The sequence below is a fragment of the Pelobates fuscus genome, chromosome 6 (assembly GCF_036172605.1).
Source record: "Pelobates fuscus isolate aPelFus1 chromosome 6, aPelFus1.pri, whole genome shotgun sequence".
Classification (NCBI taxonomy): domain Eukaryota; kingdom Metazoa; phylum Chordata; class Amphibia; order Anura; family Pelobatidae; genus Pelobates; species Pelobates fuscus.
Genome location: NC_086322.1, coordinates 201,804,037 through 201,828,326, shown reverse-complemented (window position 1 = coordinate 201,828,326; position 24,290 = coordinate 201,804,037). Strand labels below are relative to the sequence as shown.

The 24,290-nt window shown below is 39.3% G+C and overlaps 19 non-coding genes across 19 annotated transcripts; all 19 read right to left on the bottom strand.

The window, feature by feature from the left end:
- Positions 1–375: 375 nt before the first annotated feature.
- On the bottom strand, positions 376–448 carry TRNAF-GAA (transfer RNA phenylalanine (anticodon GAA)). Its single transcript has one exon. It is a non-coding gene; the product is annotated as a tRNA-Phe (tRNA).
- Positions 449–1,349: 901 nt separating this feature from the next.
- Positions 1,350–1,422, bottom strand: TRNAF-GAA (transfer RNA phenylalanine (anticodon GAA)). Its single transcript has one exon. It is a non-coding gene; the product is annotated as a tRNA-Phe (tRNA).
- A 1,030-nt stretch (positions 1,423–2,452) lies between these two features.
- TRNAF-GAA (transfer RNA phenylalanine (anticodon GAA)) lies at positions 2,453–2,525 on the bottom strand. The gene has a single exon. It is a non-coding gene; the product is annotated as a tRNA-Phe (tRNA).
- A 756-nt stretch (positions 2,526–3,281) lies between these two features.
- On the bottom strand, positions 3,282–3,354 carry TRNAF-GAA (transfer RNA phenylalanine (anticodon GAA)). Its single transcript has one exon. It is a non-coding gene; the product is annotated as a tRNA-Phe (tRNA).
- A 901-nt stretch (positions 3,355–4,255) lies between these two features.
- Positions 4,256–4,328, bottom strand: TRNAF-GAA (transfer RNA phenylalanine (anticodon GAA)). Its single transcript has one exon. It is a non-coding gene; the product is annotated as a tRNA-Phe (tRNA).
- An 893-nt stretch (positions 4,329–5,221) lies between these two features.
- TRNAF-GAA (transfer RNA phenylalanine (anticodon GAA)) lies at positions 5,222–5,294 on the bottom strand. The gene has a single exon. It is a non-coding gene; the product is annotated as a tRNA-Phe (tRNA).
- Positions 5,295–6,195: 901 nt separating this feature from the next.
- On the bottom strand, positions 6,196–6,268 carry TRNAF-GAA (transfer RNA phenylalanine (anticodon GAA)). Its single transcript has one exon. It is a non-coding gene; the product is annotated as a tRNA-Phe (tRNA).
- A 1,358-nt stretch (positions 6,269–7,626) lies between these two features.
- On the bottom strand, positions 7,627–7,699 carry TRNAF-GAA (transfer RNA phenylalanine (anticodon GAA)). Its single transcript has one exon. It is a non-coding gene; the product is annotated as a tRNA-Phe (tRNA).
- Positions 7,700–8,464: 765 nt separating this feature from the next.
- TRNAF-GAA (transfer RNA phenylalanine (anticodon GAA)) lies at positions 8,465–8,537 on the bottom strand. Its single transcript has one exon. It is a non-coding gene; the product is annotated as a tRNA-Phe (tRNA).
- Positions 8,538–9,567: 1,030 nt separating this feature from the next.
- On the bottom strand, positions 9,568–9,640 carry TRNAF-GAA (transfer RNA phenylalanine (anticodon GAA)). Its single transcript has one exon. It is a non-coding gene; the product is annotated as a tRNA-Phe (tRNA).
- An 893-nt stretch (positions 9,641–10,533) lies between these two features.
- On the bottom strand, positions 10,534–10,606 carry TRNAF-GAA (transfer RNA phenylalanine (anticodon GAA)). Its single transcript has one exon. It is a non-coding gene; the product is annotated as a tRNA-Phe (tRNA).
- Positions 10,607–11,508: 902 nt separating this feature from the next.
- On the bottom strand, positions 11,509–11,581 carry TRNAF-GAA (transfer RNA phenylalanine (anticodon GAA)). Its single transcript has one exon. It is a non-coding gene; the product is annotated as a tRNA-Phe (tRNA).
- A 1,030-nt stretch (positions 11,582–12,611) lies between these two features.
- Positions 12,612–12,684, bottom strand: TRNAF-GAA (transfer RNA phenylalanine (anticodon GAA)). Its single transcript has one exon. It is a non-coding gene; the product is annotated as a tRNA-Phe (tRNA).
- A 901-nt stretch (positions 12,685–13,585) lies between these two features.
- TRNAF-GAA (transfer RNA phenylalanine (anticodon GAA)) lies at positions 13,586–13,658 on the bottom strand. The gene has a single exon. It is a non-coding gene; the product is annotated as a tRNA-Phe (tRNA).
- A 901-nt stretch (positions 13,659–14,559) lies between these two features.
- On the bottom strand, positions 14,560–14,632 carry TRNAF-GAA (transfer RNA phenylalanine (anticodon GAA)). Its single transcript has one exon. It is a non-coding gene; the product is annotated as a tRNA-Phe (tRNA).
- Positions 14,633–16,071: 1,439 nt separating this feature from the next.
- TRNAF-GAA (transfer RNA phenylalanine (anticodon GAA)) lies at positions 16,072–16,144 on the bottom strand. Its single transcript has one exon. It is a non-coding gene; the product is annotated as a tRNA-Phe (tRNA).
- A 765-nt stretch (positions 16,145–16,909) lies between these two features.
- TRNAF-GAA (transfer RNA phenylalanine (anticodon GAA)) lies at positions 16,910–16,982 on the bottom strand. The gene has a single exon. It is a non-coding gene; the product is annotated as a tRNA-Phe (tRNA).
- An 893-nt stretch (positions 16,983–17,875) lies between these two features.
- On the bottom strand, positions 17,876–17,948 carry TRNAF-GAA (transfer RNA phenylalanine (anticodon GAA)). Its single transcript has one exon. It is a non-coding gene; the product is annotated as a tRNA-Phe (tRNA).
- Positions 17,949–18,577: 629 nt separating this feature from the next.
- Positions 18,578–18,650, bottom strand: TRNAF-GAA (transfer RNA phenylalanine (anticodon GAA)). The gene has a single exon. It is a non-coding gene; the product is annotated as a tRNA-Phe (tRNA).
- Between the last annotated feature and the right edge of the window lie 5,640 nt (positions 18,651–24,290).

The following is a 24,290-nucleotide window of genomic DNA, read 5'->3' as shown; positions in this document are numbered from 1 at the left end:
TCGGATGTGCCGGATAACATTCTTCCAACAGTGAACATTTTGATAGTAGAACATAGAAAATAAAGCAACAAAAAGATGCCAACGCCAAGAAGTTTTAATCCAAGTCAAGCCAGAAGTAACATATGTGATCACTTACATGCTGATGTACATATGTTTCTGCTCAACATTAGCAATAATGTGAAGAACATGCAGATAATGCAACCATGCTTAAAAGTAAATCATGGGACACTTTTAATCTAAGTCAAGCCAGAAGTAACATATGTGATCACTTACATGCTGATGTACATATGTTTCTGCTCAACATTAGCAATAATGTGAAGAACATGCAGATAATGCAACCATGCTTAAAAGTAAATCATGGGACACTGCAACCAATGCTGAAACCCGGGATCGAACCAGGGACCTTTAGATCTTCAGTCTAACGCTCTCCCAACTGAGGTATTTCGGCTTCCCGTTGATGCAGTATTTCGCTTTTGGATCGGTGAGCATATTCCAAAAAAAAAACAACTCGGATCAAGTTTTGTGACTACAGAACAGATATAAGTTGTGCAAGCTTCAACATATACTGATTTACAGTGATTTATTAGAATGTTGAACCCACTGATGAGATCCCAATTTCGTTGTTGAAGAGGATAACTAATGTGTGGAGCACGTTTTCCAAAAAATAAACGTTGTCAAAACGGAGATATTGAAAAGGACAGCTGATCTTAAAAGGTGAGACTAAGTATGTTTCAGAAGTTAGAAACCATTGCCAATGCTTGGGATTTAAGTCTGGGCATTTTAAGTTTACAGTTCTCCACTCCAATATTATCAAGTTATAACCACGACTAGGGATCTTCGGATGTGCCGGATAACATTCTTCCAACAGTGAACATTTTGATAGTAGAACATAGAAAATAAAGCAACAAAAAGATGCCAACGCCAAGAAGTTTTAATCTAAGTCAAGCCAGAAGTAACATATGTGATCACTTACATGCTGATGTACATATGTTTCTGCTCAACATTAGCAATAATGTGAAGAACATGCAGATAATGCAACCATGCTTAAAAGTAAATCATGGGACACTTTTAATCTAAGTCAAGCCAGAAGTAACATATGTGATCACTTACATGCTGATGTACATATGTTTCTGCTCAACATTAGCAATAATGTGAAGAACATGCAGATAATGCAACCATGCTTAAAAGTAAATCATGGGACACTTTTAATCTAATTCAAGCCAGAAGTAACATATGTGATCACTTACATGCTGATGTACATATGTTTCTGCTCAACATTAGCAATAATGTGAAGAACATGCAGATAATGCAACCATGCTTAAAAGTAAATCATGGGACACTGCAACCAATGCCGAAACCCGGGATCGAACCAGGGACCTTTAGATCTTCAGTCTAACGCTCTCCCAACTGAGCTATTTCGGCTTCCCGTTCATGTAGTATTTCGCTTTTGGAACGGCGAGCATATTTAAAAAAAAAAAACAACTCGGATCAAGTACAGAACATATATAAGTTGTGCAAGCTTCAACATATACTGATTTACAGTGATTTATTAGAATGTTGAACCCACTGATGAGATCCCAATTTCGTTGTTGAAGAGGATAACTAATGTGTGGAGCACGTTTTCCAAAAAATAAACGTTGTCAAAACGGAGATATTGAAAAGGACAGCTGATCTTAAAAGGTGAGACTAAGTATGTTTCAGAAGTTAGAAACCATTGCCAATGCTTGGGATTTAAGTCTGGGCATTTTAAGTTTACAGTTCTCCACTCCAATATTATCAAGTTATAACCACGACTAGGGATCTTCGGATGTGCCGGATAACATTCTTCCAACAGTGAACATTTTGATAGTAGAACATAGAAAATAAAGCAACAAAAAGATGCCAACGCCAAGAAGTTTTAATCTAAGTCAAGCCAGAAGTAACATATGTGATCACTTACATGCTGATGTACATATGTTTCTGCTCAACATTAGCAATAATGTGAAGAACATGCAGATAATGCAACCATGCTTAAAAGTAAATCATGGGACACTTTTAATCTAAGTCAAGCCAGAAGTAACATATGTGATCACTTACATGCTGATGTACATATGTTTCTGCTCAACATTAGCAATAATGTGAAGAACATGCAGATAATGCAACCATGCTTAAAAGTAAATCATGGGACACTTTTAATCTAATTCAAGCCAGAAGTAACATATGTGATCACTTACATGCTGATGTACATATGTTTCTGCTCAACATTAGCAATAATGTGAAGAACATGCAGATAATGCAACCATGCTTAAAAGTAAATCATGGGACACTTTTAATCTAAGTCAAGCCAGAAGTAACATATGTGATCACTTACATGCTGATGTACATATGTTTCTGCTCAACATTAGCAATAATGTGAAGAACATGCAGATAATGCAACCATGCTTAAAAGTAAATCATGGGACATTGCAACCAATGCCGAAACCCGGGATCGAACCAGGGACCTTTAGATCTTCAGTCTAACGCTCTCCCAACTGAGCTATTTCGGCTTCCCGTTCATGTAGTATTTCGCTTTTGGAACGGCGAGCATATTCAAAAAAAAAAAACAACTCGGATCAAGTACAGAACAGATATAAGTTGTGCAAGCTTCAACATATACTGATTTACAGTGATTTATTAGAATGTTGAACCCACTGATGAGCTCCCAATTTCGTTGTTGAAGAGGATAACTAATGTGTGGAGCACGTTTTCCAAAAAATAAACGTTGTCAAAACGGAGATATTGAAAAGGACAGCTGATCTTAAAAGGTGAGACTAAGTATGTTTCAGAAGTTAGAAACCATTGCCAATGCTTGGGATTTAAGTCTGGGCATTTTAAGTTTACAGTTCTCCACTCCAATATTATCAAGTTATAACCACGACTAGGGATCTTCGGATGTGCCGGATAACATTCTTCCAACAGTGAACATTTTGATAGTAGAACATAGAAAATAAAGCAACAAAAAGATGCCAACGCCAAGAAGTTTTAATCCAAGTCAAGCCAGAAGTAACATATGTGATCACTTACATGCTGATGTACATATGTTTCTGCTCAACATTAGCAATAATGTGAAGAACATGCAGATAATGCAACCATGCTTAAAAGTAAATCATGGGACACTTTTAATCTAAGTCAAGCCAGAAGTAACATATGTGATCACTTACATGCTGATGTACATATGTTTCTGCTCAACATTAGCAATAATGTGAAGAACATGCAGATAATGCAACCATGCTTAAAAGTAAATCATGGGACACTGCAACCAATGCTGAAACCCGGGATCGAACCAGGGACCTTTAGATCTTCAGTCTAACGCTCTCCCAACTGAGGTATTTCGGCTTCCCGTTGATGCAGTATTTCGCTTTTGGATCGGTGAGCATATTCCAAAAAAAAAACAACTCGGATCAAGTTTTGTGACTACAGAACAGATATAAGTTGTGCAAGCTTCAACATATACTGATTTACAGTGATTTATTAGAATGTTGAACCCACTGATGAGATCCCAATTTCGTTGTTGAAGAGGATAACTAATGTGTGGAGCACGTTTTCCAAAAAATAAACGTTGTCAAAACGGAGATATTGAAAAGGACAGCTGATCTTAAAAGGTGAGACTAAGTATGTTTCAGAAGTTAGAAACCATTGCCAATGCTTGGGATTTAAGTCTGGGCATTTTAAGTTTACAGTTCTCCACTCCAATATTATCAAGTTATAACCACGACTAGGGATCTTCGGATGTGCCGGATAACATTCTTCCAACAGTGAACATTTTGATAGTAGAACATAGAAAATAAAGCAACAAAAAGATGCCAACGCCAAGAAGTTTTAATCTAAGTCAAGCCAGAAGTAACATATGTGATCACTTACATGCTGATGTACATATGTTTCTGCTCAACATTAGCAATAATGTGAAGAACATGCAGATAATGCAACCATGCTTAAAAGTAAATCATGGGACACTTTTAATCTAAGTCAAGCCAGAAGTAACATATGTGATCACTTACATGCTGATGTACATATGTTTCTGCTCAACATTAGCAATAATGTGAAGAACATGCAGATAATGCAACCATGCTTAAAAGTAAATCATGGGACACTTTTAATCTAATTCAAGCCAGAAGTAACATATGTGATCACTTACATGCTGATGTACATATGTTTCTGCTCAACATTAGCAATAATGTGAAGAACATGCAGATAATGCAACCATGCTTAAAAGTAAATCATGGGACACTGCAACCAATGCCGAAACCCGGGATCGAACCAGGGACCTTTAGATCTTCAGTCTAACGCTCTCCCAACTGAGCTATTTCGGCTTCCCGTTCATGTAGTATTTCGCTTTTGGAACGGCGAGCATATTTAAAAAAAAAAAACAACTCGGATCAAGTACAGAACATATATAAGTTGTGCAAGCTTCAACATATACTGATTTACAGTGATTTATTAGAATGTTGAACCCACTGATGAGATCCCAATTTCGTTGTTGAAGAGGATAACTAATGTGTGGAGCACGTTTTCCAAAAAATAAACGTTGTCAAAACGGAGATATTGAAAAGGACAGCTGATCTTAAAAGGTGAGACTAAGTATGTTTCAGAAGTTAGAAACCATTGCCAATGCTTGGGATTTAAGTCTGGGCATTTTAAGTTTACAGTTCTCCACTCCAATATTATCAAGTTATAACCACGACTAGGGATCTTCGGATGTGCCGGATAACATTCTTCCAACAGTGAACATTTTGATAGTAGAACATAGAAAATAAAGCAACAAAAAGATGCCAACGCCAAGAAGTTTTAATCTAAGTCAAGCCAGAAGTAACATATGTGATCACTTACATGCTGATGTACATATGTTTCTGCTCAACATTAGCAATAATGTGAAGAACATGCAGATAATGCAACCATGCTTAAAAGTAAATCATGGGACACTTTTAATCTAAGTCAAGCCAGAAGTAACATATGTGATCACTTACATGCTGATGTACATATGTTTCTGCTCAACATTAGCAATAATGTGAAGAACATGCAGATAATGCAACCATGCTTAAAAGTAAATCATGGGACACTTTTAATCTAATTCAAGCCAGAAGTAACATATGTGATCACTTACATGCTGATGTACATATGTTTCTGCTCAACATTAGCAATAATGTGAAGAACATGCAGATAATGCAACCATGCTTAAAAGTAAATCATGGGACACTGCAACCAATGCCGAAACCCGGGATCGAACCAGGGACCTTTAGATCTTCAGTCTAACGCTCTCCCAACTGAGCTATTTCGGCTTCCCGTTGATGCAGTATTTCGCTTTTGGATCGGTGAGCATATTCCAAAAAAAAAACAACTCGGATCAAGTTTTGTGACTACAGAACAGATATAAGTTGTGCAAGCTTCAACATATACTGATTTACAGTGATTTATTAGAATGTTGAACCCACTGATGAGATCCCAATTTCGTTGTTGAAGAGGATAACTAATGTGTGGAGCACGTTTTCCAAAAAATAAACGTTGTCAAAACGGAGATATTGAAAAGGACAGCTGATCTTAAAAGGTGAGACTAAGTATGTTTCAGAAGTTAGAAACCATTGCCAATGCTTGGGATTTAAGTCTGGGCATTTTAAGTTTACAGTTCTCCACTCCAATATTATCAAGTTATAACCACGACTAGGGATCTTCGGATGTGCCGGATAACATTCTTCCAACAGTGAACATTTTGATAGTAGAACATAGAAAATAAAGCAACAAAAAGATGCCAACGCCAAGAAGTTTTAATCCAAGTCAAGCCAGAAGTAACATATGTGATCACTTACATGCTGATGTACATATGTTTCTGCTCAACATTAGCAATAATGTGAAGAACATGCAGATAATGCAACCATGCTTAAAAGTAAATCATGGGACACTTTTAATCTAAGTCAAGCCAGAAGTAACATATGTGATCACTTACATGCTGATGTACATATGTTTCTGCTCAACATTAGCAATAATGTGAAGAACATGCAGATAATGCAACCATGCTTAAAAGTAAATCATGGGACACTTTTAATCTAATTCAAGCCAGAAGTAACATATGTGATCACTTACATGCTGATGTACATATGTTTCTGCTCAACATTAGCAATAATGTGAAGAACATGCAGATAATGCAACCATGCTTAAAAGTAAATCATGGGACATTGCAACCAATGCCGAAACCCGGGATCGAACCAGGAACCTTTAGATCTTCAGTCTAACGCTCTCCCAACTGAGCTATATCGGCTTCCCGTTCATGTATTATTTCGCTTTTGGATCGGCGAGCATATTCAAAAAAAAAAAACAACTCGGATCAAGTACAGAACAGATATAAGTTGTGCAAGCTTCAACATATACTGATTTACAGTGATTTATTAGAATGTTGAACCCACTGATGAGATCCCAATTTCGTTGTTGAAGAGGATAACTAATGTGTGGAGCACGTTTTCCAAAAAATAAACGTTGTCAAAACGGAGATATTGAAAAGGACAGCTGATCTTAAAAGGTGAGACTAAGTATGTTTCAGAAGGTAGAAACCATTGCCAATGCTTGGGATTTAAGTCTGGGCATTTTAAGTTTACAGTTCTCCACTCCAATATTATCAAGTTATAACCACGACTAGGGATCTTCGGATGTGCCGGATAACATTCTTCCAACAGTGAACATTTTGATAGTAGAACATAGAAAATAAAGCAACAAAAAGATGCCAACGCCAAGAAGTTTTAATCTAAGTCAAGCCAGAAGTAACATATGTGATCACTTACATGCTGATGTACATATGTTTCTGCTCAACATTAGCAATAATGTGAAGAACATGCAGATAATGCAACCATGCTTAAAAGTAAATCATGGGACACTTTTAATCTAAGTCAAGCCAGAAGTAACATATGTGATCACTTACATGCTGATGTACATATGTTTCTGCTCAACATTAGCAATAATGTGAAGAACATGCAGATAATACAACCATGCTTAAAAGTAAATCATGGGACACTGCAACCAATGCCGAAACCCAGGATCGAACCAGGGACCTTTAGTCTAACGCTCTCCCAACTGAGCTATTTCGGCTTCCCGTTGATGCAGTATTTCGCTTTTGGATCGGTGAGCATATTCCACAAAAAAAAACAACATTTTGATAGTAGAACATAGAAAATAAAGCAACAAAAAGATGCCAACGCCAAGAAGTTTTAATCTAAGTCAAGCCAGAAGTAACATATGTGATCACTTACATGCTGATGTACATATGTTTCTGCTCAACATTAGCAATAATGTGAAGAACATGCAGATAATGCAACCATGCTTAAAAGTAAATCATGGGACACTTTTAATCTAAGTCAAGCCAGAAGTAACATATGTGATCACTTACATACTGATGTACATATGTTTCTGCTCAACATTAGCAATAATGTGAAGAACATGCAGATAATGCAACCATGCTTAAAAGTAAATCATGGGACACTTTTAATCTAATTCAAGCCAGAAGTAACATATGTGATCACTTACATGCTGATGTACATATGTTTCTGCTCAACATTAGCAATAATGTGAAGAACATGCAGATAATGCAACCATGCTTAAAAGTAAATCATGGGACACTGCAACCAATGACGAAACCCGGGATCGAACCAGGGACCTTTAGATCTTCAGTCTAACGCTCTCCCAACTGAGCTATTTCGGCTTCCCGTTGATGCAGTATTTCGCTTTTGGATCGGTGAGCATATTCCACAAAAAAAAACAACTCGGATCAAGTTTTGTGACTACAGAACAGATATAAGTTGTGCAAGCTTCAACATATACTGATTTACAGTGATTTATTAGAATGTTGAACCCACTGATGAGCTCCCAATTTCGTTGTTGAAGAGGATAACTAATGTGTGGAGCACGTTTTCCAAAAAATAAACGTTGTCAAAACGGAGATATTGAAAAGGACAGCTGATCTTAAAAGGTGAGACTAAGTATGTTTCAGAAGTTAGAAACCATTGCCAATGCTTGGGATTTAAGTCTGGGCATTTTAAGTTTACAGTTCTCCACTCCAATATTATCAAGTTATAACCACGACTAGGGATCTTCGGATGTGCCGGATAACATTCTTCCAACAGTGAACATTTTGATAGTAGAACATAGAAAATAAAGCAACAAAAAGATGCCAACGCCAAGAAGTTTTAATCCAAGTCAAGCCAGAAGTAACATATGTGATCACTTACATGCTGATGTACATATGTTTCTGCTCAACATTAGCAATAATGTGAAGAACATGCAGATAATGCAACCATGCTTAAAAGTAAATCATGGGACACTTTTAATCTAAATCAAGCCAGAAGTAACATATGTGATCACTTACATGCTGATGTACATATGTTTCTGCTCAACATTAGCAATAATGTGAAGAACATGCAGATAATGCAACCATGCTTAAAAGTAAATCATGGGACATTGCAACCAATGCCGAAACCCGGGATCGAACCAGGGACCTTTAGATCTTCAGTCTAACGCTCTCCCAACTGAGCTATTTCGGCTTCCCGTTCATGTAGTATTTCGCTTTTGGAACGGCGAGCATATTCAAAAAAAAAAAACAACTCGGATCAAGTACAGAACAGATATAAGTTGTGCAAGCTTCAACATATACTGATTTACAGTGATTTATTAGAATGTTGAACCCACTGATGAGCTCCCAATTTCGTTGTTGAAGAGGATAACTAATGTGTGGAGCACGTTTTCCAAAAAATAAACGTTGTCAAAACGGAGATATTGAAAAGGACAGCTGATCTTAAAAGGTGAGACTAAGTATGTTTCAGAAGTTAGAAACCATTGCCAATGCTTGGGATTTAAGTCTGGGCATTTTAAGTTAACAGTTCTCCACTCCAATATTATCAAGTTATAACCACGACTAGGGATCCTCGGATGTGCCGGATAACATTCTTCCAACAGTGAACATTTTGATAGTAGAACATAGAAAATAAAGCAACAAAAAGATGCCAACGCCAAGAAGTTTTAATCCAAGTCAAGCCAGAAGTAACATATGTGATCACTTACATGCTGATGTACATATGTTTCTGCTCAACATTAGCAATAATGTGAAGAACATGCAGATAATGCAACCATGCTTAAAAGTAAATCATGGGACACTTTTAATCTAAGTCAAGCCAGAAGTAACATATGTGATCACTTACATGCTGATGTACATATGTTTCTGCTCAACATTAGCAATAATGTGAAGAACATGCAGATAATGCAACCATGCTTAAAAGTAAATCATGGGACACTTTTAATCTAAGTCAAGCCAGAAGTAACATATGTGATCACTTACATGCTGATGTACATATGTTTCTGCTCAACATTAGCAATAATGTGAAGAACATGCAGATAATGCAACCATGCTTAAAAGTAAATCATGGGACACTTTTAATCTAATTCAAGCCAGAAGTAACATATGTGATCACTTACATGCTGATGTACATATGTTTCTGCTCAACATTAGCAATAATGTGAAGAACATGCAGATAATGCAACCATGCTTAAAAGTAAATCATGGGACATTGCAACCAATGCCGAAACCCGGGATCGAACCAGGGACCTTTAGATCTTCAGTCTAACGCTCTCCCAACTGAGCTATTTCGGCTTCCCGTTCATGTAGTATTTCGCTTTTGGAATGGCGAGCATATTCAAAAAAAAAACACAACTCGGATCAAGTACAGAACAGATATAAGTTGTGCAAGCTTCAACATATACTGATTTACAGTGATTTATTAGAATGTTGAACCCACTGATGAGATCCCAATTTCGTTGTTGAAGAGGATAACTAATGTGTGGAGCACGTTTTCCAAAAAATAAACGTTGTCAAAACGGAGATATTGAAAAGGACAGCTGATCTTAAAAGGTGAGACTAAGTATGTTTCAGAAGGTAGAAACCATTGCCAATGCTTGGGATTTAAGTCTGGGCATTTTAAGTTTACAGTTCTCCACTCCAATATTATCAAGTTATAACCACGACTAGGGATCTTCGGATGTGCCGGATAACATTCTTCCAACAGTGAACATTTTGATAGTAGAACATAGAAAATAAAGCAACAAAAAGATGCCAACGCCAAGAAGTTTTAATCTAAGTCAAGCCAGAAGTAACATATGTGATCACTTACATGCTGATGTACATATGTTTCTGCTCAACATTAGCAATAATGTGAAGAACATGCAGATAATGCAACCATGCTTAAAAGTAAATCATGGGACACTTTTAATCTAAGTCAAGCCAGAAGTAACATATGTGATCACTTACATGCTGATGTACATATGTTTCTGCTCAACATTAGCAATAATGTGAAGAACATGCAGATAATGCAACCATGCTTAAAAGTAAATCATGGGACACTTTTAATCTAATTCAAGCCAGAAGTAACATATGTGATCACTTACATGCTGATGTACATATGTTTCTGCTCAACATTAGCAATAATGTGAAGAACATGCAGATAATGCAACCATGCTTAAAAGTAAATCATGGGACACTGCAACCAATGCCGAAACCCAGGATCGAACCAGGGACCTTTAGATCTTCAGTCTAACGCTCTCCCAACTGAGCTATTTCGGCTTCCCGTTGATGCAGTATTTCGCTTTTGGATCGGTGAGCATATTCCACAAAAAAAAACAACTCGGATCAAGTTTTGTGACTACAGAACAGATATAAGTTGTGCAAGCTTCAACATATACTGATTTACAGTGATTTATTAGAATGTTGAACCCACTGATGAGCTCCCAATTTCGTTGTTGAAGAGGATAACTAATGTGTGGAGCACGTTTTCCAAAAAATAAACGTTGTCAAAACGGAGATATTGAAAAGGACAGCTGATCTTAAAAGGTGAGACTAAGTATGTTTCAGAAGTTAGAAACCATTGCCAATGCTTGGGATTTAAGTCTGGGCATTTTAAGTTTACAGTTCTCCACTCCAATATTATCAAGTTATAACCACGACTAGGGATCTTCGGATGTGCCGGATAACATTCTTCCAACAGTGAACATTTTGATAGTAGAACATAGAAAATAAAGCAACAAAAAGATGCCAACGCCAAGAAGTTTTAATCTAAGTCAAGCCAGAAGTAACATATGTGATCACTTACATGCTGATGTACATATGTTTCTGCTCAACATTAGCAATAATGTGAAGAACATGCAGATAATGCAACCATGCTTAAAAGTAAATCATGGGACACTTTTAATCTAAGTCAAGCCAGAAGTAACATATGTGATCACTTACATGCTGATGTACATATGTTTCTGCTCAACATTAGCAATAATGTGAAGAACATGCAGATAATGCAACCATGCTTAAAAGTAAATCATGGGACACTTTTAATCTAATTCAAGCCAGAAGTAACATATGTGATCACTTACATGCTGATGTACATATGTTTCTGCTCAACATTAGCAATAATGTGAAGAACATGCAGATAATGCAACCATGCTTAAAAGTAAATCATGGGACACTGCAACCAATGCCGAAACCCGGGATCGAACCAGGGACCTTTAGATCTTCAGTCTAACGCTCTCCCAACTGAGCTATTTCGGCTTCCCGTTGATGCAGTATTTCGCTTTTGGAACGGCGAGCATATTCAAAAAAAAAAAACAACTCGGATCAAGTACAGAACAGATATAAGTTGTGCAAGCTTCAACATATACTGATTTACAGTGATTTATTAGAATGTTGAACCCACTGATGAGCTCCCAATTTCGTTGTTGAAGAGGATAACTAATGTGTGGAGCACGTTTTCCAAAAAATAAACGTTGTCAAAACGGAGATATTGAAAAGGACAGCTGATCTTAAAAGGTGAGACTAAGTAGGTTTCAGAAGTTAGAAACCATTGCCAATGCTTGGGATTTAAGTCTGGGCATTTTAAGTTAACAGTTCTCCACTCCAATATTATCAAGTTATAACCACGACTAGGGATCTTCGGATGTGCCGGATAACATTCTTCCAACAGTGAACATTTTGATAGTAGAACATAGAAAATAAAGCAACAAAAAGATGCCAACGCCAAGAAGTTTTAATCCAAGTCAAGCCAGAAGTAACATATGTGATCACTTACATGCTGATGTACATATGTTTCTGCTCAACATTAGCAATAATGTGAAGAACATGCAGATAATGCAACCATGCTTAAAAGTAAATCATGGGACACTTTTAATCTAAGTCAAGCCAGAAGTAACATATGTGATCACTTACATGCTGATGTACATATGTTTCTGCTCAACATTAGCAATAATGTGAAGAACATGCAGATAATGCAACCATGCTTAAAAGTAAATCATGGGACACTTTTAATCTAAGTCAAGCCAGAAGTAACATATGTGATCACTTACATGCTGATGTACATATGTTTCTGCTCAACATTAGCAATAATGTGAAGAACATGCAGATAATGCAACCATGCTTAAAAGTAAATCATGGGACACTTTTAATCTAATTCAAGCCAGAAGTAACATATGTGATCACTTACATGCTGATGTACATATGTTTCTGCTCAACATTAGCAATAATGTGAAGAACATGCAGATAATGCAACCATGCTTAAAAGTAAATCATGGGACATTGCAACCAATGCCGAAACCCGGGATCGAACCAGGGACCTTTAGATCTTCAGTCTAACGCTCTCCCAACTGAGCTATTTCGGCTTCCCGTTGATGCAGTATTTCGCTTTTGGATCAGTGAGCATATTCCAAAAAAAAAACCAACTCGGATCAAGTTTTGTGACTACAGAACAGATATAAGTTGTGCAAGCTTCAACATATACTGATTTACAGTGATTTATTAGAATGTTGAACCCACTGATGAGATCCCAATTTCGTTGTTGAAGAGGATAACTAATGTGTGGAGCACGTTTTCCAAAAAATAAACGTTGTCAAAACGGAGATATTGAAAAGGACAGCTGATCTTAAAAGGTGAGACTAAGTATGTTTCAGAAGTTAGAAACCATTGCCAATGCTTGGGATTTAAGTCTGGGCATTTTAAGTTTACAGTTCTCCACTCCAATATTATCAAGTTATAACCACGACTAGGGATCTTCGGATGTGCCGGATAACATTCTTCCAACAGTGAACATTTTGATAGTAGAACATAGAAAATAAAGCAACAAAAAGATGCCAACGCCAAGAAGTTTTAATCCAAGTCAAGCCAGAAGTAACATATGTGATCACTTACATGCTGATGTACATATGTTTCTGCTCAACATTAGCAATAATGTGAAGAACATGCAGATAATGCAACCATGCTTAAAAGTAAATCATGGGACACTTTTAATCTAAGTCAAGCCAGAAGTAACATATGTGATCACTTACATGCTGATGTACATATGTTTCTGCTCAACATTAGCAATAATGTGAAGAACATGCAGATAATGCAACCATGCTTAAAAGTAAATCATGGGACACTTTTAATCTAATTCAAGCCAGAAGTAACTATGTGATCACTTACATGCTGATGTACATATGTTTCTGCTCAACATTAGCAATAATGTGAAGAACATGCAGATAATGCAACCATGCTTAAAAGTAAATCATGGGACATTGCAACCAATGCCGAAACCCGGGATCGAACCAGGGACCTTTAGATCTTCAGTCTAACGCTCTCCCAACTGAGCTATTTCGGCTTCCCGTTGATGCAGTATTTCGCTTTTGGATCGGTGAGCATATTCCAAAAAAACAACAACTCGGATCAAGTTTTGTGACTACAGAACAGATATAAGTTGTGCAAGCTTCAACATATACTGATTTACAGTGATTTATTAGAATGTTGAACCCACTGATGAGATCCCAATTTCGTTGTTGAAGAGGATAACTAATGTGTGGAGCACGTTTTCCAAAAAATAAACGTTGTCAAAACGGAGATATTGAAAAGGACAGCTGATCTTAAAAGGTGAGACTAAGTATGTTTCAGAAGTTAGAAACCATTGCCAATGCTTGGGATTTAAGTCTGGGCATTTTAAGTTTACAGTTCTCCACTCCAATATTATCAAGTTATAACCACGACTAGGGATCTTCGGATGTGCCGGATAACATTCTTCCAACAGTGAACATTTTGATAGTAGAACATAGAAAATAAAGCAACAAAAAGATGCCAACGCCAAGAAGTTTTAATCCAAGTCAAGCCAGAAGTAACATATGTGATCACTTACATGCTGATGTACATATGTTTCTGCTCAACATTAGCAATAATGTGAAGAACATGCAGATAATGCAACCATGCTTAAAAGTAAATCATGGGACACTTTTAATCTAAGTCAAGCCAAAAGTAACATATGTGATCACTTACATGCTGATGTACATATGTTTCTGCTCAACATTAGCAATAATGTGAAGAACATGCAGATAATGCAACCATGCTTAAAAGTAAATCATGGGACACTTTTAATCTAATTCAAGCCAGAAGTAACATATGTGATCACTTACATGCTGATGTACATATGTTTCTGCTCAACATTAGCAATAATGTGAAGAACATGCAGATAATGCAACCATGCTTAAAAGTAAATCATGGGACATTGCAACCAATGCCGAAACCCGGGATCGAACCAGGGACCTTTAGATCTTCAGTCTAACGCTCTCCCAACTGAGCTATTTCGGCTTCCCGTTCATGTAGTATTTCGCTTTTGGAACGGCGAGCATATTTAAAAAAAAAAAACAACTCGGATCAAGTACAGAACAGATATAAGTTGTGCAAGCTTCAACATATACTGATTTACAGTGATTTATTAGAATGTTGAACCCACTGATGAGATCCCAATTTCGTTGTTGAAGAGGATAACTAATGTGTGGAGCACGTTTTCCAAAAAATAAACGTTGTCAAAACGGAGATATTGAAAAGGACAGCTGATCTTAAAAGGTGAGACTAAGTATGTTTCAGAAGTTAGAAACCATTGCCAATGCTTGGGATTTAAGTCTGGGCATTTTAAGTTTACAGTTCTCCACTCCAATATTATCAAGTTATAACCACGACTAGGGATCTTCGGATGTGCCGGATAACATTCTTCCAACAGTGAACATTTTGATAGTAGAACAGAAAATAAAGCAACAAAAAGATGCCAACGCCAAGAAGTTTTAATCCAAGTCAAGCCAGAAGTAACATATGTGATCACTTACATGCTGATGTACATATGTTTCTGCTCAACATTAGCAATAATGTGAAGAACATGCAGATAATGCAACCATGCTTAAAAGTAAATCATGGGACACTTTTAATCTAAGTCAAGCCAGAAGTAACATATGTGATCACTTACATGCTGATGTACATATGTTTCTGCTCAACATTAGCAATAATGTGAAGAACATGCAGATAATGCAACCATGCTTAAAAGTAAATCATGGGACACTTTTAATCTAATTCAAGCCAGAAGTAACATATGTGATCACTTACATGCTGATGTACATATGTTTCTGCTCAACATTAGCAATAATGTGAAGAACATGCAGATAATGCAACCATGCTTAAAAGTAAATCATGGGACACTTTTAATCTAATTCAAGCCAGAAGTAACATATGTGATCACTTACATGCTGATGTACATATGTTTCTGCTCAACATTAGCAATAATGTGAAGAACATGCAGATAATGCAACCATGCTTAAAAGTAAATCATGGGACACTTTTAATCTAATTCAAGCCAGAAGTAACATATGTGATCACTTACATGCTGATGTACATATGTTTCTGCTCAACATTAGCAATAATGTGAAGAACATGCAGATAATGCAACCATGCTTAAAAGTAAATCATGGGACACTTTTAATCTAATTCAAGCCAGAAGTAACATATGTGATCACTTACATGCTGATGTACATATGTTTCTGCTCAACATTATCAATAATGTGAAGAACATGCAGATAATGCAACCATGCTTAAAAGTAAATCATGGGACACTTTTAATCTAAGTCAAGCCAGAAGTAACATATGTGATCACTTACATGCTGATGTACATATGTTTCTGCTCAACATTAGCAATAATGTGAAGAACATGCAGATAATGCAACCATGCTTAAAAGTAAATCATGGGACACTGCAACCAATGCCGAAACCCGGGATCGAACCAAGGACCTTTAGATCTTCAGTCTAACGCTCTCCCAACTGAGCTATTTCGGCTTCCCATTGATGCAGTATTTCGCTTTTGGATCGGTGAGCATATTCAAAAAAAAAAAACAACTAGGATCAAGTTTTGTGACTACAGAACAGATATAAGTTGTGCAAGCTTCAACATATACTGATTTACAGTGATTTATTAGAATGTTGAACCCACTGATGAGATCCCAATTTCGTTGTTGAAGAGGATAACTAATGTGTGGAGCACGTTTTCCAAAAAATAAACGTTGTCAAAACGGAGATATTGAAAAGGACAGCTGATCTTAAAAGGTGAGACTAAGTATGTTTCAGAAGGTAGAAACCATTACCAATGCTTGGGATTTAAGTCTGGGCATTTTAAGTTTACAGTTCTCCACTCCAATATTATCAAGTTATAACCACGACTAGGGATCTTCGGATGTGCCGGATAACATTCTTCACACAGTGAACATTTTGATAGTAGAACATAGAAAATAAAGCAACAAAAAGATGCCATCACCAAGAAGTTTTAATCTAATTCAAGCCAGAAGTAACATATGTGATCACTTACATGCTGATGTACATATGTTTCTGCTCAACATTAGCAATAATGTGAAGAACATGCAGATAATGCAACCATGCTTAAAAGTAAATCATGGGACACTTTTAATCTAAGTCAAGCCAGAAGTAACATATGTGATCACTTACATGCTGATGTACATATGTTTCTGCTCAACATTAGTAATAATGTGAAGAACATGCAGATAATGCAACCATGCTTAAAAGTAAATCATGGGACATTGCAACCAATGCCGAAACCCGGGATCGAACCAGGGACCTTTAGATCTTCAGTCTAACGCTCTCCCAACTGAGCTATTTCGGCTTCCCATTCATGTAGTATTTCGCTTTTGGATCGGCGAGCATATTCAAAAAAAAAAAACAACTCGGATCAAGTACAGAACAGATATAAGTTGTGCAAGCTTCAACATATACTGATTTACAGTGATTTATTAGAATGTTGAACCCACTGATGAGATCCCAATTTCGTTGTTGAAGAGGATAACTAATGTGTGGAGCACGTTTTCCAAAAAATAAACGTTGTCAAAACGGAGATATTGAAAAGGACAGCTGATCTTAAAAGGTGAGACTAAGTATGTTTCAGAAGGTAGAAACCATTACCAATGCTTGGGATTTAAGTCTGGGCATTTTAAATTTACAGTTCTCCACTCCAATATTATCAAGTTATAACCACGACTAGGGATCTTCGTATGTGCCGGATAACATTCTTCCAACAGTGAACATTTTGATAGTAGAACATAAAAAATAAAGCAACAAAAAGATGCCAACGCCAAGAAGTTTTAATCTAAGTCAAGCCAGAAGTAACATATGTGATCACTTACATGCTGATGTACATATGTTTCTGCTCAACATTAGCAATAATGTGAAGAACATGCAGATAATGCAACCATGCTTAAAAGTAAATCATGGGACACTTTTAATCTAAGTCAAGCCAGAAGTAACATATGTGATCACTTACATGCTGATGTACATATGTTTCTGCTCAACATTAGCAATAATGTGAAGAACATGCAGATAATACAACCATGCTTAAAAGTAAATCATGGGACACTTTTAATCTAATTCAAGCCAGAAGTAACATATGTGATCACTTACATGCTGATGTACATATGTTTCTGCTCAACATTATCAATAATGTGAAGAACATGCAGATAATGCAACCATGCTTAAAAGTAAATCATGGGACACTGCAACCAATGCCGAAACCCGGGATCGAACCAAGGACCTTTAGAACTTCAGTCTAACGCTCTCCCAACTGAGCTATTTCGGCTTCCTGTTGATGCAGTATTTCGCTTTTGGATCGGTGAGCATATTCCAAAAAAAAAAAACAACTAGGATCAAGTTTTGTGACTACAGAACAGATATAAGTTGTGCAAGCTTCAACATATACTGATTTACAGTGATTTATTAGAATGTTGAACCCACTGATGAGATCCCAATTTCGTTGTTGAAGAGGATAACTAATGTGTGGAGCACGTTTTCCAAAAAATAAACGTTGTCAAAACGGAGATATTGAAAAGGACAGCTGATCTTAAAAGGTGAGACTAAGTATGTTTCAGAAGGTAGAAACCATTACCAATGCTTGGGATTTAAGTCTGGGCATTTTAAGTTTACAGTTCTCCACTCCAATATTATCAAGTTATAACCACGACTAGGGATCTTCGGATGTGCCGGATAACATTCTTCACACAGTGAACATTTTGATAGTAGAACATAGAAAATAAAGCAACAAAAAGATGCCATCACCAAGAAGTTTTAATCTAATTCAAGCCAGAAGTAACATATGTGATCACTTACATGCTGATGTACATATGTTTCTGCTCAACATTAGCAATAATGTGAAGAACATGCAGATAATGCAACCATGCTTAAAAGTAAATCATGGGACACTGCAACCAATGCCAAAACCCGGGATCGAACCCGGGACCTTTAGATCTTCAGTCTAACGCTCTCCCAACTGAGCTATTCTGGCTTCCTGTTGATGCAGTATTTCGCTTTTGGATCGGTGAGCATATTCCAAAACAAAAACAACTCGGATCAAGTTTTGTGACTACAGAACAGATATAAGTTGTGCAAGCTTCAACATATACTGATTTACAGTGATTTATTAGAATGTTGAACCCACTGATGAGATCCCAATTTCGTTGTTGAAGAGGATAACTAATGTGTGGAGCACGTTTTCCAAAAAATAAACGTTGTCAAAACGGAGATATTGAAAAGGACAGCTGATCTTAAAAGGTGAGACTAAGTATGTTTCAGAAGTTAGAAACCATTGCCAATGCTTGGGATTTAAGTCTGGGCATTTTAAGTTTACAGTTCTCCACTCCAATATTATCAAGTTATAGCCACGACTTTGGATGTGCCGGATAACATTCTTCCAACAGTGAACATTTTTATAGCTTGGTTGGTTCATCTAAGTGTTGCTTCTAAGTGTGTGTGGTTGGAGATATTCTGGAGAGTTTTACAGAAGCTTCAACTGTCTAAGAGTTGTGCTAAGAGTTTTCTTTTTTACTGTTACAGGTAAGATTCATCTGTAGGAAAAGGTTACTGATTGCACAAGGTGTGATTTCCTGTTGGTAATTATAAGGCATTTGATTAGGTAGCTACTTGCTATTGATTGCTGTTTAAATTAGCTATTGTTTGCAAATAAGCAGAGGCCTACCCAGGTGTAAAACATTCCTAGTGTAAGGTGATTTTAGGAGTATATAAGGGCTGTTGTCATTAGCTTGGCTAATATAGCTTGGTTGCTTCATCTAAGTGTTTCTTCTAAGTGTATGTGTGGTTGGAGATATTCTGGATAGTGTTGCTTCTAAGTGTGTGTGGTTGGAGATAATCTGGAGGTAATCTGAGGTATTCAGGAGGATAAATAAAAAGTTAAGATTCCTTTGATTTAAATTATTTACCTCATTGGAATGGCAGACTTAGTTTAGTGTAATAGTTGCTATGCATTTGTTTCGCGTTCCACTTTTTGGAGGTTTGGTTGTTGTCTAATCTGTAGACCGTTATCTATCTTGCGGCAGGAGATTGTATTTTTGAAGTCTGAGATTTGTAAATTATCTGGTAAACAAACTCAGGCTGGAACTGCTGCAAAGCCACTGCCGCAGAGACATAATAGGAATGGCAGATGGATTACTGTAGGATCTGGTAGACTTGGAGTTGTGGATAAAAGGCATATTGCACAGTCTGTTGCTCTACATAATTCATTTTCTGCACTCTCAGAGTGTAATGGTGTCATGGAGACAGACACTAAGGGTAGTGGTGTTGTGGAGAGAGGCACTGAGGCTAGTGGTGTTGTGGAGAGAGGCACTGAGGCTAGTGGTGTTGTGCAGAGAGGCACTGAGGCTAGTGGTGTTGTGCAGAGAGGCACTGAGGCTAGTGGTGTTGTGCAGAGAGGCACTGAGGCTAGTGGTGTTGTGCAGAGAGGCACTGAGGCTAGTGGTGTTGTGCAGAGAGGCATTGAGGCTACTGGTGTTGTGCAGAGAGGCACCGAGGCTAGTGGTGTTGTGGAGAGAGGCACCGAGGCTAGTGGTGTTGTGGAGAGAGGCACCGAGGCTAGTGGTGTTGTGCAGAGAGGCACTGAGGCTAGTGGTGTTGTGCAGAGAGGCACTGAGGCTAGTGGTGTTGTGCAGAGAGGCACTGAGGCTAGTGGTGTTGTGCAGAGAGGCACTGAGGCTAGTGGTGTTGTGCAGAGAGGCATTGAGGCTACTGGTGTTGTGCAGAGAGGCACCGAGGCTAGTGGTGTTGTGGAGAGAGGCACCGAGGCTAGTGGTGTTGTGGAGAGAGGCACTGAGGCTAGTGGTGTTGTGGAGAGAGGCATTGAGGCTAGTGGTGTTGTGGAGAGAGGCATTGAGGCTAGTGGTGTTGTGGAGAGAGGCACTGAGGCTAGTGGTGTTGTGCAGAGAGGCACTGAGGCTAGTGGTGTTGTGCAGAGAGGCACTGAGGCTAGTGGTGTTGTTCAGAGAGGCACTGAGGCTAGTGGTGTTGTGCAGAGAGTGGTCAGAGCAATTTTCCCATGATCCCTAGCTTTCCTCCCTGTTCCCATAATACTTCCTGTCAGTATTGCCGAAAGTCCTGTCACTTAGACAGAACGCCGGCAAAACTGCCGAATTGCATCCTAACAGAATGAGAAGAGTTTCTCCATTGGTGTTAGGATGCAATTCGGTACTTTGTTCGTATCAGAATTTCATTCTAATGAATGAAACTCCGATTCTATTCATTGCTGTGGCTGCATCTTGCAGCCGCTTAGTAGATAACTCCCTAATTCCCACGGTATCAGGGAGCTATCTACTAAAAGGCTGAAAGACCTGAATTGGTCTTTCAGCCAAATGTACTAATACTAAGTAAAGATTACTTAGTATTAGTAAATAATATGCCCCTACTCGCTATACCGCGAGTAGGGGCATGTCTAGTAAGCAGTGAGCAGCCTGTGGCTGCTCACTGTAAAAAACAAACAAAAAAACACCTAATAACCCCCCCCCGCGCGGGGGTTAAAGATGGGGGGGACCTACTGTCCTCCCCCATGGCCCCCACCCCTGCGCGGTGGGTGGAGGCCCTAATAAAACAATAAGGGGGGGGGGGACACCTACTGTCCTCCCCCCGGCCCCCACCCCTGCGTGGTGGGTGGGGGCCCTAATAAAATAATAAGGGGGGGGACCTACTGTCCTCCCCCCCTGGCCCCCACCCCTGCGCTGTGGGTGGGGGCCCTAATAAAATAATAAGGGGGGGGGACCTACTGTCCTCCCCCCCTGGCCCCCACCCCTGCGTGGTGGGTGGGGGCCCTAAATGACCCCCCCCCCATCAAGGTGACTAGGGGTCCCAAGCCCCTAGTCACCCCCCCCCCAACCCAAAACATTCTATCCCCTACCTACCCCCCTCCCCCTAAAAATAGTGAGGGGGGAATAAAATAACTAACCTGTAAAAAAAAAATTAAACTTACCATTTGACGTCTTCTTTTTTCTAAATTCTTCTTTCTTCAGCCCCCAAAAAAGCCAAACAAAAATCCATCATACCCGTCGCACTTTCAAAAGAACTTTCCCACGCTGTGTAAAATGACAGATCACTGTGATTGGATGGTTTTCAAGCCATCCAATCACAGTGCTCTGTGTCATTTTACAAGCGTGGTAAAATTCCAAAGAACTTTCCCACGCTTGTAAAATGACACAGAGCACTGTGATTGGATGGATTTCAAGCCATCCAATCACAGTGCTCTGTGTCATTTTACAAGCGTGGGAAAATTCCAAAGAACTTTCCCAAGCTTGTAAAATGACACAGAGCACTGTGATTGGATGGCTTGAAAACCATCCAATCACAGTGATCTGTCATTTTACACAGCGTGGGAAAGTTCTTTTGAATTTTCACACTCTGTGTAAAATGACACAGAGCACTCTGATTGGCTTAAACCAACCAATCAGTGTGTTCTAAGCCTAATTGCAGGGCGGGGCAAGGCTTTATAAGCCTTGACCCGCCCTGCGGAGCTCAGTACGCGGCGTGCCATCCATGGGTGAACATGGATTAATTTTTTTTTGCGCTCGTTTTTTTTTTTTTTTTTTTAAAGTGCGACGGGTATGATGGATTTTTATTTGGCCTTTTTGGGGGCTGAAGAAAGAAGAATTTAGAAAAAAGAAGACGTCAAATGGTAAGTTTAATTTTTGTTTTTTACAGGTTAGTTATTTTATTCCCCCCTCACTATTTTTAGGGGGAGGGGGGTAGGTAGAGGATAGAATGTTTTGGGGGGGGGTGACTGGGGGCTTGGGACCCCTAGTCACCTTGATGGGGGGGGGTCATTTAGGGCCCCCACCCACCGCTCAGGGGTGGGGGCCAGGGGGGGAGGACAGTAGGTCCCCCCCCTTATTGTTTTATTAGGGCCCCCACCCACCGCGCAGGGGTGGGGGCCAGGGGGGAGGACAGTAGGTCCCCCCCTATCTTTATTTAGGGCCCTCACCCACCGCTCAGGGGTGGGGGCCAGGGGGGAGGACAGTAGGTCCCCCCCCTTATTATTTTATTAGGGCCCCCACCCACCGCGCAGGGGTGGGGGCCAGGGGGGAGGACAGTAGGTCCCCCCTTATTATTTTATTAGGGCCCCCACCCACCGCGCAGGGGTGGGGGCCGGGGGGGGAGGACAGTAGGTCCCCCCCCTTATTGTTTTATTAGGGCCCCCACCCACCGCGCAGGGGTGGGGGCCGGGGGGGAGGACAGTGGGTTCCCCCCCCTTATTGTTTTATTAGTGCCCACACCCACCGCGCAGGGGTGGGGGCCAGGGGGGAGGACAGTAGGTCCCCCTCCCTTATTACCATTTATTTTTTTACAGTGAGCAGCCACAGGCTGCTCACTGTTTAGTGGACATGCCCCTACTCGCGGTATAGCGAGTAGGGGCATTGGGGAGATTTTAATCTCCCTTGTGCTATTATGGGGGTCATATTGACCCCCATAGAGTGAGGGGGGGATCTGGGGGGCTTATGAAGTGGTGGGGAGCACAGCTCCCCACCGCTTCTGTCTTTACATATTACAAGGAGGGAGCTGCACGCCGGTAGCTCCCTCCTTGTAATAAACTGAACGAACAAACGAACACTGATACACAGTGTTAGTTTGTTCATCTGATTTTTTCTATTCATTCATTCGTCTGTCTGATGAATGAATGAATAGATGAAATTCCCGTTCGCATGTCCAGGTGTTTCACTGGGCATGTGCGGGAATCTCACAGTCTGTGTAGTGTGGGTAGATGACGTGTCCCACAGGGACTTCACCTACCCACACAAAGATGGCGGCGCCCTGAATAAAGATCAGGGCAGAAAATACAGATTTAAAAATAGGTAATCTGGGGGGCTTAGGGGCATTTGGGGGTGACTAGGGGGTCAATTGGATGTAGTGGAGGCGGGAGGGGGGTTAAAAAAAAAAAACGGGATTCGGCATGACAGTGCCGCTTTAAGACAGATCTATAAGAAGCACATCTAGTAATTGGCAAAGCCAGGAAAGCATTGGCCTATGAAAAATATGACACAACGGCCAATATGAAAAAAAATCAAATAATGGAAACCGCAAAGTTGCTTTTTGTTGGTTTGTTTTTTTACTGTTCATATTAGTGTAAGCCTTTTTTGCCCTGCTCCTGGCAACAAGCCGTAGCTAGCAGCTGACAGGGATCCTGAGCCTCCGCTATAGTTGGGAGATCGGGACATCTTGTTCTGACGCAGTGCCTCCACTTAGTGCAACTTCTATTTATGGGGAACCCACCCCACTGAGTAGATGAGTACCCTCCACTTAAAAATAAATACAGACATGGAAATACACACTGTATTGTGGTTAAAGAGATAGACATATAACAGCAGAAACAACAATGCAGTTCCTGGATAATGCTGAGTGATGATAAAGTCCCTGATGTAGGAATGATACAGTCACAAGAGTCTTTAGCAGCAGGAATGCAGACAACAAACTTCCCTTAATAACATTAATAACTACATCTGAACAGTTAAGCTCCTAGGTACCTGCAGGTAAATTATGTGCACAACGTTGGGGCCCTTAGGTGTAGGTAGCGCTACCCAGGTACAGTTATAAGGGAGAATGCTGAAGCAATCTCTGGAGACAGTACCTTTGAGTGACTTCTGTAACTGCAGATATT